The 14,880-nt window shown below is 39.7% G+C and overlaps 1 non-coding gene across 1 annotated transcript; it reads left to right on the forward strand.

The window, feature by feature from the left end:
• The first annotated feature begins 5,469 nt into the window (after positions 1 to 5,469).
• LOC113175394 (U6 spliceosomal RNA) lies at positions 5,470 to 5,575 on the forward strand. The gene has a single exon (XR_003299959.2). It is a non-coding gene; the product is annotated as a U6 spliceosomal RNA (small nuclear RNA).
• Positions 5,576 to 14,880: the final 9,305 nt, after the last annotated feature.

Below are 14,880 nucleotides of genomic sequence, written 5' to 3' on the forward strand. Positions count from 1 at the left end.
TATCATTTAATAAAAATATATGCATAAAAAATGTTAAGTAGATATAGCACTCTACTCCTTCATTAAGCTGAGCTCCTGTTGCCCTGGCCTAGGACAATAGCATGTATTTTTCTGTGATTTAGGCTGCTCTATCCTGAATTGCTAGCCCAGATGTCTCTTCTGTCTCACCAGAATGATTGCCAAAACATTGACACAGATTGTTTAAATCATGTTCTTGGACCCAATTAAACTTGAAATGATTTTATTTTTAAATGAATATTGCATGCCCTACATGTAATTTACCTCTACAAATATGAAACAAGTAAGTTTCATCCAGTATCAATGGCACCGAGATCGGATTATCTTTCCATTTCCACCTTTGATAATCTCATTTGACCTTATTCAAATATTTAATTCCACCAAGCACCAGTTTCATCACAATTACCTATTGTGAGGGTAATTATGTTTTGTAAATTAATTTTTCAAAAAAGATGATAAACAAAAATTCCTTTTTTGTTATCTAAATTACAAAAGCTCAAAATTAGGGAAATAAAATATGATATATTAAAAATCATTCTTAGCACTGTTAGCCAAATATTTCTTGCTCTTTACCGCTGAGGAAGTTCCCAGACCCCTTATATGTGATGCCAGGGGAGATCAGGGGGCCTGTGGCTAGTTCTGGTCAAACAATTTTGAGTAGAGGTAAAAGGTCATTGCTAACTAATAGAACTTAATATCCCTGTTCAAGACCTTCAGAAGCTTCCTTTCTTCTGTCATTGTAACTAACAATGTTTCAAATGGTGGCTGCCCCTTCAATCTGGGTCCCTAGGTATCAACGAAGAAGAGAATCTCACGGCCAGCTCATGATGGCCATGTAGTGAGAGCAAGAAAAGAACTTTGTTGTTTCAAGACTCCAATATTTTTATGTTATTTATTTCTGCATCTTTAACTTTACCTAACACGTCTCAACTGATACAGACTTAGCTCCAACTTAAAATTATCTGCTTGAATTTTTCTTGGGACAATTACAATCTAAGAAGAAAAACAAATTGTTTTTCCATGCTGAGGGTAGAATCCGGGACCTTGCACATGCTACTAAAAGGAATTTTCACACATTTACTCAATAAATATTTGTGAAGTATATTAGGCCCTGGATTTATAGCAACGAATGAACAATGTAAAGATTGTCTACTCTCTTGAAAATTGAAAGGGGCAAAGAGAAATAATTTGCTTGTATCTAAGTATGGTGAATGCTACAATTGGAAAAGTATGGTGTTATTAATCACTTGTTAAATATTATACAAGACTGCCAAGAAAGAACAGGGAAGGAAGGAACAAGTCTCCAGCTCTTGAGAAGTATTTTGGAAACACAGAAAATGTTCCTTATATTTGAGCCCCTGAAGGGCTCCAGCATTACTCTTGACCAATGTAGGGCTACAGGAAAGTAATTAATTTCTCTGAGTCTTTGTTTTATCATCTATAGAGCAGCACACTAAATATAACCTGTTCTGGCTGACTTACAAATTGCTCCAAAAACTCAATTAGGCAGAGAATAAAGTGTCCCCTAAAAATAAACAGTGTTATAACTCTTTGAAAATTTTATAGTGCAACAAAGGAGCCTATAAACATACAGTTTAAAAAATATTGGAAACCCTGTAAAACAACATACAAAGAAATTAAAATTAATATTGTATCCTTTGTGGGCTGGGGATGTGGCTCATGCGGTAGCGCTCGCCTGGCATGCGTGCGGCCCGGGTTTGATCCTCAGCACCACATACCAACAAAGATGTTGTGTCCACCGAGAACTAAAAAATAAATATTAAAAATTCTCTCTCTCTCTCTCTCACTCTCTCTTTAAAAAAAATATTGTATCCTTTGTGATAGCAGAAGCAAATGTGACTCCATTTTGTTTTATGACTTCATCCTGTAAAACAACCATGCCAAGTAGGAGGGTCATGACTGGGGCAAGATGTTCTTTACTTTTGCTATAGAAACCTTTAAGAACATGGAACTACCTAATGGGGCATTGTTTCTGTAACTAGGGTAAAGGGGCTCTGTTTCTGTAACTGGGGTGACTGGGATAACTGTGATTGGTTAGGCTTCCCACTGCTAACTGCACTCTCCTGCTTCTGTAACCTGGCTTGCTTGCATTGGCTGGACCCCTGAACATCCCTTTTGCAGTTTTCAGGCTTATAAGGAGCGCCCTTGCAATTGTTTGGGGCTGATCAGGGGAACAGCTTTATGTTCTGGTCAGCCGCCACCAGTGTGCTTCAATAAAGGTTTGATTGGATTATGCGTGAGTGGTCTGAAAGTCAGTTTATGAAACCCTGGGATGAAGCTTTAACTGTAACACTTCTAGCTGTGGGAAATGGCACTGAGTTACGCAAGGAAAATTATACCTTTAAGTATCTAAAACACAGTATTGATTCCCAAATAATGTCACTAAAGCTGTTAGGATATGGCCAAAAGAAGCCAAAAATACCCTTGTAATCCTCATAAAGAATATTCAGTACTTTTTTGTCAGTATAATGAAGTGAATATGTAACAAGTTCATAACAACAAAGAAATGCACACAGTAGTAAGAAGAACTCATTGTCTTCGAAATCTGTAATATTAGAAGCATGAACACTTATATCCTGTTGGAAATGATATTAACTTTCTAAATTCATTGTCTATTCTGAGTCCCATTCAGATTTGAGTTTGGAATCTCAAGGTAACATTGTAAGAGATGATGAAAGGCACATTTGTTGCTAGTTGTCAGGCAAACACAGGCATGAGTTATTGGCATGCACAAGCATACCTCTGTTTTGTACATAAAGTGGGTGTAGGTGCTGAACTGCTTTTCTATTGGTCACTTTCTCTCCCAATAGCAGAAAAGAAAGTATTCTTTTTCCACCTAATTAGCATACTCTGGGAAAGTAACCAACTGTGTTTCTTTCCCTAGCAGTGTTAAATATAGACTTTAAAGCCAGTTCCTTTTATACTTGATTTTGGCATTGGTAATCTAGATTTTTATTTACAAAAACACTGCAGAAAAAAAAGCTTTAGAAGTTCAAAAAAGCAAATAACACCTAATAGTTATGCCATGAGAAGTATGAAATGAAAGAGAGATCTGTTTTCTTGAAGAAGCTTTAATATAAAGTAAGTAATCTAGGGTCATCCTACCAAGGTGAAAGGAGGAAATACTTTACCCAGGAAACAAAGAACAGCAAAACTCCATTTTCTAACCCATCCCACCTGAGACCATAGGATGAGACAAGAAGCTGGGATCTGGGAGGAAAGCAGGGTCATAGCAGAGAAGTAAGAAAGGAGACCAAGAGAGGGGCACCATCCTGCACCCATGAGGGAGCTCTGTATGACCTTGAATGTAACCAGTGTAACCTGCAAAGAAACATCCTGCTCTTTTGGTAATGAGCTATAAAGAACTGCATAATGCAAGAACATGTCATATTTTTCCTACCTGTTCTCTCTTGTACTAGTTTCTCTCTCTTGTAAATGTAATGAATCCTATACCCATTGATGCAACATTGTTTCACACAGCATTACAGGCTCTCTACTTCCAGTTGGGGAAAAAGGCCTTTTTTTTTTTTTTTTTTTTTTTGGTATCAGGGATTGAACTCAGGAGTGCTTGAACCATATCCCCAGCCCTTTTTCTTTCTTTCTTTCTTTCTTTCTTTCTTTCTTTCTTTCTTTCTTTCTTTCTTTCTTTCTTTTTTTCTTATTTTGAGATGGGGGTCTCAATAAGTTTCTGAGGCTAGCCTCAAACTTCTGAGCCTCCTGCCTCAGTCTCCTGAGTTGCTGGGATTCCAGGTATGTACCACCATGCCCAGATTGCTTGTACTCTTAACAAAGAACCAGGATATAGTATCACTCTATGCTGCAAACAAATAGTCGGGGTTCTCCAGAAAAACAGAAAACACACACACAGTTATTTTAAAGAATTAGTGGGGCTGGCAAGTCCAAACTCTATAGGGGAAGGCCAACAGCAGCAGATCAGGAACCCAAGGAAGAGTTGATACTGCAGACAATATCAACAATATATGGCAAAATTCCTTATTCCTGGGATGGAGATGTGACTTGGTGGTAGAGTGCTATGCCTAGTGTGCATGAGGTTCTGGGTTTAATCCAAAGCACTGCAAAAAGTAAAGAGTTTTGGGCTGGGCGTGGTGGTACACACCTGTGATCCCAAAAGCTTGGGAGGCTGAAGCAGGAGGATCACAAATTCAAGGGTAGCCTCAGCAACTTAGTGAGACCCTGTTTCAAAATTAAAAATAAAAACAGGCTGGGTATGTAGCTCAGTAGTAAAGCGTCCCTGGGTTAGATCCCCAGTATTAAAAAAAAAAAAAAAAAAAGATATAGGATTTTGGAACATCTGGAGTTTCCTACTACATTCCAAAAAAGTATAGAAAATTTGTTCTTTAAAATTCTTTTTTTCCTCAGGGCACTTCTGTCTTTTTGTCTTAAGGCCTTCAACTGATTGGATTCACAGTTAGATTGGTGTGCTTTTATTTGTTTGTTTTTAAGATCTGAGTTGACTTTATTTGCAATCCTAGAACTGGACAACACTTCATTTTATAAAATAGAATAAGTGATCCCTAGACTGAAGTCTTACCAACTATCAGGTTATCTGGCCTAGCCAAAACCCTTTCAAGTGCTCACTCTGTCCCACACTGAAATAATTGTTCTACATGTACCAACTTGTCTAATCCTAATAACCCTGGACATATTATTACTGTCGTCCCCATTTTACTAAATGAAGCTCAGGAGGCTTAAGTAACTACAAATGCAGAAGCTGGGACTCCAATGCTTGAAGCCAGACTCCACGGTTTATGTTCTCGGTCACTGCACTACTTCCCTGTCACCAGCCAGTAATATATGTTAAATATCAATTTTTTACAGAGACTTTAGACATATCTATGCAACAGCACTTTGATGTAGGGGAAATTCTGTGTTTACAAATAAGGAGATTTTTGAAACACAGAGAAGTTACCTCAGGCCACAGAGTAGATAGCAGAGATTTGAACCCCATTCCACTCAGTGTCCAAAGCACATCTTCTTGCCACACTGCCTCTCTGTACATAGTTCACCTATGGTAAACATTTTAGAAATGCTTTTACTATTTTCTATTCGAAGGACCTTAAATAAGTTGAACAAAAGTTGCTTTTCTCTTTCAATGTGTCTTACACTGTACAAATAAGTACTGAGTTTCTGACTTTTCATGAGCCAGGTACTAAACTGCTGTGTGTAGAGAAAATAAGGGAGAACTCATCATTCTCCCTGAGGCAGTTAAGTAGGAGAAAATGAGCTGTGAAGTTCAGAGCAGAACAGAAATTGAGCCTGAGGAGGGAATTTGATTAAGACTTGCCCTCTGGCAAGAGCTTGTAATGGGAAGGGAATTGCAAAACAGAAATCACCTGTTTTGTCCTGTTGGCTTGTTAAACTGGAGTTAGGTGAATTTACTTGCATTCTGTTTTAAAAGTGACTAATGCAGTGCTTGCTTCAGCAGCATAAATACTAACTTTGGAACAATACAGAGAAGATGAGCACGGCCCCTGCGCCTGGATCATACGCAAATTCGTAAATTTAAAATATGGAACACTTTACCATGTAAAAAGTTTCATTCCAGAGGAGGTTTAGTTTCCTAATGGGGCCCAGGAGAAGGCAGAGCATAATGTAGGCTTACTTTAGATAAGGATCATAATGTTTGCCACCCAGGACTTTTCACCTCCTTATAAACTCTGACAAAATGTATGGCTTATAAGAGGTAAGACACAAAAGTTTCTTTCTTCCTTCCTTTTTTTTTTTTTGTTTTTGTTTTGTGTTTGTTTTTCTTTTCTTTCTTTATTTTTGGGTACTGGGGATTGAATCCAGGAGTGCTTTACCAATGAGCTACATCCCCAGTCCTTTTTATTTTGAGTCAGGGTCTTGCTAAATTGCTCATGCTGGCCTCGAACTTGTGATCCTCCTGCCTCAGCCTCCAGGTCTGTACCCAGCTCATACCTTGCTTCTTCTGAGAAGCTGTATTATACAGTAATTGAGAATGTGACCCAGAAGACACCCAACTCATTTAAATCCCAGCTCTAGCTGGGTACAGTGGTGCACCCCTGTAATCCCAGCAGGGGGAGACTAAGGCAGAAGGATTGCAAATTCCAGACCAGATTCAGCAACTTAGCAAGACCTGGTCTCAAATAAATAATTAAAAGTGTTGGAGATAGCTCAGTGGTCGAAGGTCGCTGGGTTCAATCTCTAGTACAACAAAACTAAAATAATCATCATCATCATCATCATCATCATCATCATCATCATCATTATCATCATCATCCCAGCTCTAACACTTATAAACTTGTTGGCCTTGGACCAGTTTCTCAACCTTCCTATGCCCAGTTTCCGTAGGTATAATGGAGGTGGTAGTAATTTTTGAATCATACTTTTGGGGAGGATTAATAATCTAACCTATATAAAATACCTAGAATCATCCTTGGCTCCAGATAACCTGGCCAATGTTAGGAAGTTTTGTTATTCCCTGTCCTGGCCCGGAAAACCCTACCTTGCTCTAGGCTAGCTTGTCTTTGACATTGTCTCTTGCTCACAAAATCCACTCTCCTCCTCTGTTGGGTTAGGCTCACTCTCCTCATTTGTTCAGTAAATGACTGTTCATTTATTCAAATAATATTTATTAGGAAAAAAAATAAAGAAGAAATTTGAAAAACAAAACAAAGAGAACAAATGATATTTATAGCCGGGCACAGCAGTCTGCCCCTGTAGTCACAGCTTCTAAAGAGGCTGAAGCAGGAGGATCACTTGAGCCCAGGAGATGGAGGCTAGCCTGGGCAACATAGCAAAACCCCATGGCAAATAAATAAATAGAACTTATCTACTGCATCTGCCTATTTGCCAGAGACCTTTCTAGGAGCTGATGACACAACATGAATGAAACAGACAAAATCTCTGTCTTAGATGAAAGACACAGAAGACAGATATATATATCTGTGGGACGCCATTCTCACACGTGATCGGGTGCCTCCCGTTGAGGGTCTGAGGCACTTTGGCAAATGTCGAAGTTTTTCCCGTCCCTCTCCTGATGAGAGAGCCCATCCGTGTGGGGGTGTGCCTGACCACTGACCCCGGGGACCCAATCGCTGACCCTGACCTTGGAGTGCAGCCCCCCCTCAACCTTCATTGGATGGAATTCTCCCCTGAATCTCTGGTTCCCTAATAAAAGGCTACTCCCCGGCGTGCTCGCTCTCTCTCTCCTGCTAGCCCTGAGTAATCCTTGCTGCCCTGCTGGGCGGCTAGAGGAGCGAACCAGAGAGGGGAGCCGTCTCGCACCTAGCAATAGAATTAAGGTAATTGAGTCTTGTGTTTTTATTTCGATCTCGTCTAACTAACTTTATGCCTAGAACCTCATTAATGAAACCACTGCACAGGCCGCGTGGTAGATTTGGCGCCCAACGTGGGGCATTCTAGATTAGTTAGATTGAGTGGGAGCGCGCTATAAAGATAAGGAAAAAAGATATAAGGATAAGGAAAAAGGAAATAAAGAAATAAAGGAAAAAGATAAAGATAAAGGAAGAGGTGACATTGGGTCACAAAAGTACCTGGAGTTATTGAAGGAAAGAGACGTTAAATTAATTAAAATGGGAAATTCAACTTGTTCTGATAAGGAAATGTACCTGACTATTTTAGACAGTATAATTAATCAGAAAGGGAAACAGATAAAGAAAACTCAGTTATTACAATTTTTAAAGATTGTAGGTGAATATTGTCCTTGGTTTTGCGAACAGGAATCTCCAAATTTACTTACTTGGGAGAAATTAGGAAGGAAGTTACAGAGAGTTTGTATTTCTAATGAATTACCTGGAGGCATTGAAAATATACAGAAAACATGGACAGCTCTAGAAGTTTGTCTTTTTGAATATATGGGCCAGAGTTCGTGGCCCCCTGAGGACCTTTTAAAAGGCATTCAAGGAGCTGTTAGGTCTATTCAAATGGAGAATCAGCCTGAGGCTAAGTTAATTCCCTTTCCCTTAAGCCATTTAAAAACAAAGGCACTAAGAGCCAAGCCAAAGGTTAGAAATGTGAACTTAAACTTGCAGCCCCATGTGGAGGATTCAGATGGCGCGGATGAGCCCGCCTTCTCGCCGCCATCATTCCCTCCTAGCGGGAGCCGAGCAACAATACGGGGAATTCCGGGGAAGGTCGCACAGTGTGACGTCACTGGCGCCGACCAGAACAGTCCGAGATTTTTACCGGGACAGGGACAGAAATCACAGACAGTTTTCTTAGGACCTTCAAGGACAGTTGAATTAAATCCTGAAACGGGGCCAGAACAAATTCCTACTGGGATTTTCGGGCCGCTTCCTGATAATACTGTAGGTTTAATTTTGGGACGGAATAATTTGAAGGGAGCCATTGAGGTAATACCTGGTGTGATAAATTCAGGATTTAAAGAACAGCTATATGTTACTGTAAAAGCCAATTATCCCCTAAGACTCACCCCAAAGGATACTTTTGCCCAATTAATATTATTGCCTTGTGTCTCTGAAAGGCACCTGCCGGCAGATTCAGTTTCTAAGCAGCCGGACAGAGTATATTGGTCACAGTTAGTAAGACAAGAACGCCCTTTATTAAAACTTAGAATTAATAATAAAAATTTTCTAGGAATAATCGACACAGGAGCCGATATTTCGGTATTGTCTAGTCGGTTTTGGCCTAGAAACTGGCCTTTGCATGTAGCACCAGCTAACCTAGAGGGAATAGGACAGGTTTCACAGCCTGCTCAAAGTGCCAACTATCTCCATTGGGAAGATTCTGATGGGAACAGTGGAGTATTTAAGCCTTATGTGTTAGAGTCTTTACCAGCTAACCTATGGGGAAGAGATATTTTAACCAAAATGGGATTATTATTAGTTACTCCAAATTCTATAAGGTCAGTTGAGGAAGTTAATCAGAGGTATTTTCCTAGAGATGATAGGGAGACCTTTCAGGAAGAGTATCTGTTTACAAGCCAGTCTCCACGACAAAGATTAGTAAATGCTCCAAACCAAAATTTTTACTAGGGGCCCTGAGCACTTCCCCAATCCCTAAGACAGCTGAAAAAATCATCTGGCTCACAGAGGAGCCTATATGGATTTCTCAGTGGCCCATCTCAGGGGAAAAGCTTAAAATAATTCATAGATTAGTTGAGGAACAATTTCAGGCTGGTCATATTGAACCAACGCTTAGTCCTTGGAACACACCTATTTTTGTTATTAGGAAAAAGTCAGGAAATTGGAGATTACTACAGGATTTAAGGGCAATAAATCATGCAATTCAGCCTATGGGATCATTACAGCCAGGACTTCCCTCCCCCACAGCCATTCCCTTAGATTATAGCTTGATGATAATAGATTTAAAAGACTGCTTTTTCTCTATAAGGTTGCATCCTGAAGATTGTGAAAGGTTTGCTTTCACTGTCCCAGCAATTAATTTTAAGGAACCTGTTAAGAGATATTGCTGGAAGGTTCTTCCTCAGGGAATGCGTAATAGTCCTACACTGTGTCAAAAATACGTTGATCAGGCAATAGATCCCATAAAAAATAGCTTTCCTGATGCATATATTATTCATTTTATGGATGATATATTATTGGCTCATGCTAATCCAGAGACACTTTCAGAAATTTTTACTCAGTTAGAGGCTTCACTTACAGCAATGGGTTTATGTATAGCTCCTCAAAAAATTCAAAAGGTGTCTCCTTTTCAATATTTAGGCCAGATAATTCAAGGACGTACAATCCGTCCTCAAAATCTTCAGATAAGAGTTAAGGAGTTACGTACCCTTAATGATTTTCAAAAATTATTGGGAGATATTAATTGGCTAAGGCCATCCTTAAAACTAACTACTTCTGAGTTAAGTCCTTTATTTCAGATATTACAAGGAAATCCTTCTCCAACCTCTCCACTTCAGCTAACTTTGGAAGCTAAGGCAGCCTTAAGGAAAGTTGAAGTTGCAATTAAAAATGCACAGCTTACTAGAATAGATCCTAAAGAAATAGTGTATTTATTAATATTTCCAACTGAGCATACCCCAACAGGAGCCATATGGCAAAGATTAGGAGTTATTGAGTGGATTTATTTATCCCACTCTCCTCAAAAAACATTAATTCCTTTTCATGATTCTATAGCTCAATTAGTAATTAAAGGTAGAACTAAGATTTTACAATTAATTGGATCTGAGCCTGATATCATAATTATTCCATTTTCTGCTCAACAAACTAACTGGCTTTTTCAAACTTCTAACTATTGGCAGATAGCTTTTGCTGATTTCCCTGGACAGATAGATAGCCATTATCCTCGTGATAAGATTGTACAATTTGCACAATTAACATCACTCATTTTTCCAAAAATTGTAAGAGCTCACCCAATAGAGGGAGCTTTATCAGTGTTCACGGATGGTTCTAACTCCGGTAAGGCAGGTTTTTTCAGTCGTGTTCACACAGAGGTGATACAAACTTCTTATACTTTTGCCCAAAGAGCAGAGCTTCAAGCTCTGATCTGTGCCTTAGATTACTTTTCAAATGAGCCTATTAATATTTATTCTGACAGCTTATATGCAGTCGGAGTTACCAAAAATATTGAAACTTCAATGATTGGGTTTACTTCATCACAGGAGTTATTTGAATTATTTCATAATTTACAAAAGACAGTGCTAATGCGAAAGTACCCATGTTTCATAGGACACATTCGAGCCCATACTAATCTTCCTGGACCTCTAGTTTCAGGTAATGACAAAATTGATAAGTTAGTAGCTTTTTGTCAACAGATGTCTTCATATGACTGTGCACTAGCTTCCCATTCCTTGCACCATCAAAATGCTTCTAGCTTACGTAAAAAATTTAGTATTACCAGAGAACAAGCTCGTCAGATTGTAAGCCAATGCCCAAAGTGTGTTATTCACACTCCATCTCTGCCATCAGGGGTAAATCCCCGTGGATTAAAACCAAATCAGATATGGCAGATGGATGTAACTCATATTCCTCAATTTGGTAAGCAATGTTATGTGCATGTCATAGTGGACACTTATTCTAGATTTATTTTTGCCACAGCACATACTAAGGAAAATGCTCAACATGTAATTTCTCATTGCTTAGCAGCTTTTTCCGTTTTAGGGTGCCCTATGCAGATTAAAACAGATAATGCTCCAGCTTACGTAAGCTCTTCTTTTCAACAATTCTGTCAAGAGTTTAAAATTAATCATAAAATAGGAATTCCTTATAACCCCCAAGGTCAAGCCATTGTGGAACGAGCTCATTTATCTATTAAGCTTCAATTACAAAAATTAAAAGGGGGGAATAGGGTTGTCACTCCCCAAAATAGCCTTAATCATGCCTTGTTTGTTTTAAATTTTTTAAACTGTGATGCAGAAGGTCACACTGCTGCTGAGAGACAAATGTCTCCTTCAGTAACAGGCCCTTTAGGCAGAGTTCTGTGGAAAGACTTACAGACTGGTCAGTGGAAGGGTCCAGATCCGGTAATAATGTGGGGAAAAGGCCATGCTTGTATCTTCCCAGAAGGCTCTTTCCATCCTATTTGGGTGCCTGAACGTGCTATCAGACATGGAGGAGATAGAACCCAGATTCAAGAGACTGAGGATCGACCCAGAGGAGTCACTACCCAGAAGGAGGAGATTTCGGAAAAGGATGAAGAAAGACCAGATTGAACCAGTCGAAAAGCTGATTTCGTGGAAAGACGTAAAGAAGCTAACAACCCAGGCTTCCCAAATACTTCGACGCCTAGGAAAGAACAGGACCCCAGTCTTGATGGTAGCGACAGTAATTGCCCTACTGGGCTGTCAGGTAAAAGGGAATCAAGTAGACACTTATTGGACATATTTCCCAGATCCACCCCTGGTACACCCAGCTGTGTGGACTGGAGAATCTATTCCAGTATTTACTAATGACTCATTCATGATGGGAGGATTTACAGATACTCATATTACTCCCAATCATGTGACTAGATTTAATTATTCTGGCTACAGTGCCCAATTACCTTTGTGTTGGTCACATGATAAACATGCTGGCTGTCTGAAAGTATCATTTGAAGAAAAGATAGCGATTGGTAAACCTAGACTGACAAATAATTCTATTTATGGGGACTTAAAACCTAATATTAGATCAGTAATTAAAATGGGACTTTCCCATAACAAGCCAGTCATTTCTGCAAAACCTCCACAGATATCCCACTGTCCAAATAGTTCTATAATTGAGATCGGCACCTTTCCTAAATGGATGGATTGTGTAAATGCCTTTCCTGTACAACATAAGGTGTCTAAAGATAGTGGGTATATTTTAGACTGGTCTCCAAAAATTGATAAGAGACAATTACGAAAAAATTCTGCTATGACACCTGCAGGATTTGTTAGTAATATTTTGACTTATAGTGAAGGAGGTATTCAAAAAGATATTTGGCGCTTAATTGCTGCCTCAGAGTATTTACATTTTACAGATAAGCCTTTACCAAAATTTGTCGGCAAGAACTGTAAAGAGGGATCTTGCTATGGCTTAAGAGCTTGTGTCCAATCTCCTTATGTTTTAATTATTGGAAATGTAAAAGTTAAATGGATGGGTGACAGATATGTTATTGCTTGTAATAAGTGCAACCTAACCAATTGTATTACTAGGTATAATGGAGGAAAAGGAGTACTGATACTTCATCAGCCCTCTTTTGTTTTATTACCTGCTAATATTTCAGAGCCATGGTATGCTGATGCTGGTTTACAAGTCTTGCAGCAAATTCATGCTCAGCTAACAAGACCTAAACGTGCTATTGGAGTCATAAGTGTTGGTGTCTTAGCACTGGTCTCATTTATTGCCTCAACAGTCTCTGCGTCTCTGACGTTGTCTCAAAATATTCAGCATGCAAAATTTCTTAATAATTTAGCTCAAAATACTTCCAAGGCTCTGCGTAATCAAGTAAATATTGATGAAAGGATTGAGACTAAATTAAACGCCTTAGAGGCGACTGTTATAGACATAGGTAATGAACTTTCAGCCTTAAAATTTAAGGAAAGGCTTAAATGCCATGCCAATTATAAGTATGTATGTGTTACAGCTGCCAAGTACAATGCTTCTCTCTGGGATTGGGAGAAGGTTAAAAACCATTTATTAGGTATTTGGCAAAATAGTAATAATAGCTTGGATATTCTGGAACTTCATCACCATATCCAAGACATTCAAAATAATAAAGCTGATTTTTCAGATCCTTCTTCTTTGGCTAATCAAATATTGAAGGAGTTAAATGGATTCAACCCTGGAAATATTCTTAAACACTCCGCTTGGTACATTATTGGATTATTCTCTTTGCTGTTAATTCTCTTTTGTATTGTAACTATAGGATGGCGAGTCTTCCAATCAAGAATCCAGGAACTCCAGAGAATGAACCGCCGCCTCATTTTTAAGACAAAAAAGGGGGAATATGTGGGACGCCATTCTCACACGTGATCGGGTGCCTCCCGTTGAGGGTCTGAGGCACTTTGGCAAATGTCGAAGTTTTTCCCGTCCCTCTCCTGATGAGAGAGCCCATCCGTGTGGGGGTGTGCCTGACCACTGACCCCGGGGACCCAATCGCTGACCCTGACCTTGGAGTGCAGCCCCCCTTCAACCTTCATTGGATGGAATTCTCCCCTGAATCTCTGGTTCCCTAATAAAAGGCTACTCCCCGGCGTGCTCGCTCTCTCTCTCCTGCTAGCCCTGAGTAATCCTTGCTGCCCTGCTGGGCGGCTAGAGGAGCGAACCAGAGAGGGGAGCCGTCTCGCACCTAGCAATAGAATTAAGGTAATTGAGTCTTGTGTTTTTATTTCGATCTCGTCTAACTAACTTTATGCCTAGAACCTCATTAATGAAACCACTGCGCAGGCCGCGTGGTAGATATATCCTTTGATATCTTTAATAACAAATGATCTGTAGGAGAACAGCAGTGAATAAAAAGAAAGAGCTGGGATGTGTGCTATTTTAAATGAGAAAGGCTCTCCAGATTAGGGGATTTAGGGGGAAGAGACCATAATGAAGACAGAAAACAGACCACACATATATTTGGAGGAAAATTATTCCAGTCCCAGGAAAGGGCAAGCAAAGGCCCTGGCAGGGCTCACACAAGAAAGTCAGTATGAATGTGAAATTGAGAGGAAAGGAGGTCATAGGGAGCCAGACACTGGGCCGTATCATAGATCAAGATGAAGAATAGGGTTTTATTCTCAGTGTTGAAAAGATAGGGTTTTTCTTATTTATTTGTTTTACTTATTGATTTTTCATTATTTATTGGCAGTACCGGGGATTGAACCCAAGAGTACCCTACTTCTGAGGTACATCCCAGTCCTTCTCATTTTTTAGTTTGAGACCATCCCACTGAGTTGCCCACGTTGGCTCTGAACTTTTGAATCTGCTGCCTCAGCCTCCCCTGTAGCTGAGATTACAGGTGTGCACCATCACACCTGGTTTAAGAACTGATTTGTGATTAATAAGCATCACTCAATTTGCACAGGAAGCCAGGGTAGCACAAATGGTCTAGCTGGGTTAAATCCCTTAGGTGGACTTGGAGGAGAATCAAGTGTTTGCCTTTGGTGAAGTTAAGTTGGTGAATACAAATAAACCTACAATGAAGAATCTGTGCAGGTACTTGGATATGTTTATCTGTCATTCCAGGGAGTGAAAAACCAGCCTCTACCTCAGAGCAAAGCCTGCCCAAAGAAGGCATGACCCTTGTCCTTGGAAAGACCCACAGAGCACTCCTAGGCACATACCCCCACTGCTGAGTTGTTTATCTGCAAATAACAGGAGAGATCTGCTGTGCCAGGTGTCCTTGACTCAGGCTAGGTGAGGACCCATAGCAACCCCCTAGCAACCACCAATCAGAGAAAATACCTGG

Source organism: Urocitellus parryii, chromosome 10 (genome assembly GCF_045843805.1).
Source record: "Urocitellus parryii isolate mUroPar1 chromosome 10, mUroPar1.hap1, whole genome shotgun sequence".
Taxonomy (NCBI): Eukaryota; Metazoa; Chordata; class Mammalia; order Rodentia; family Sciuridae; genus Urocitellus; species Urocitellus parryii.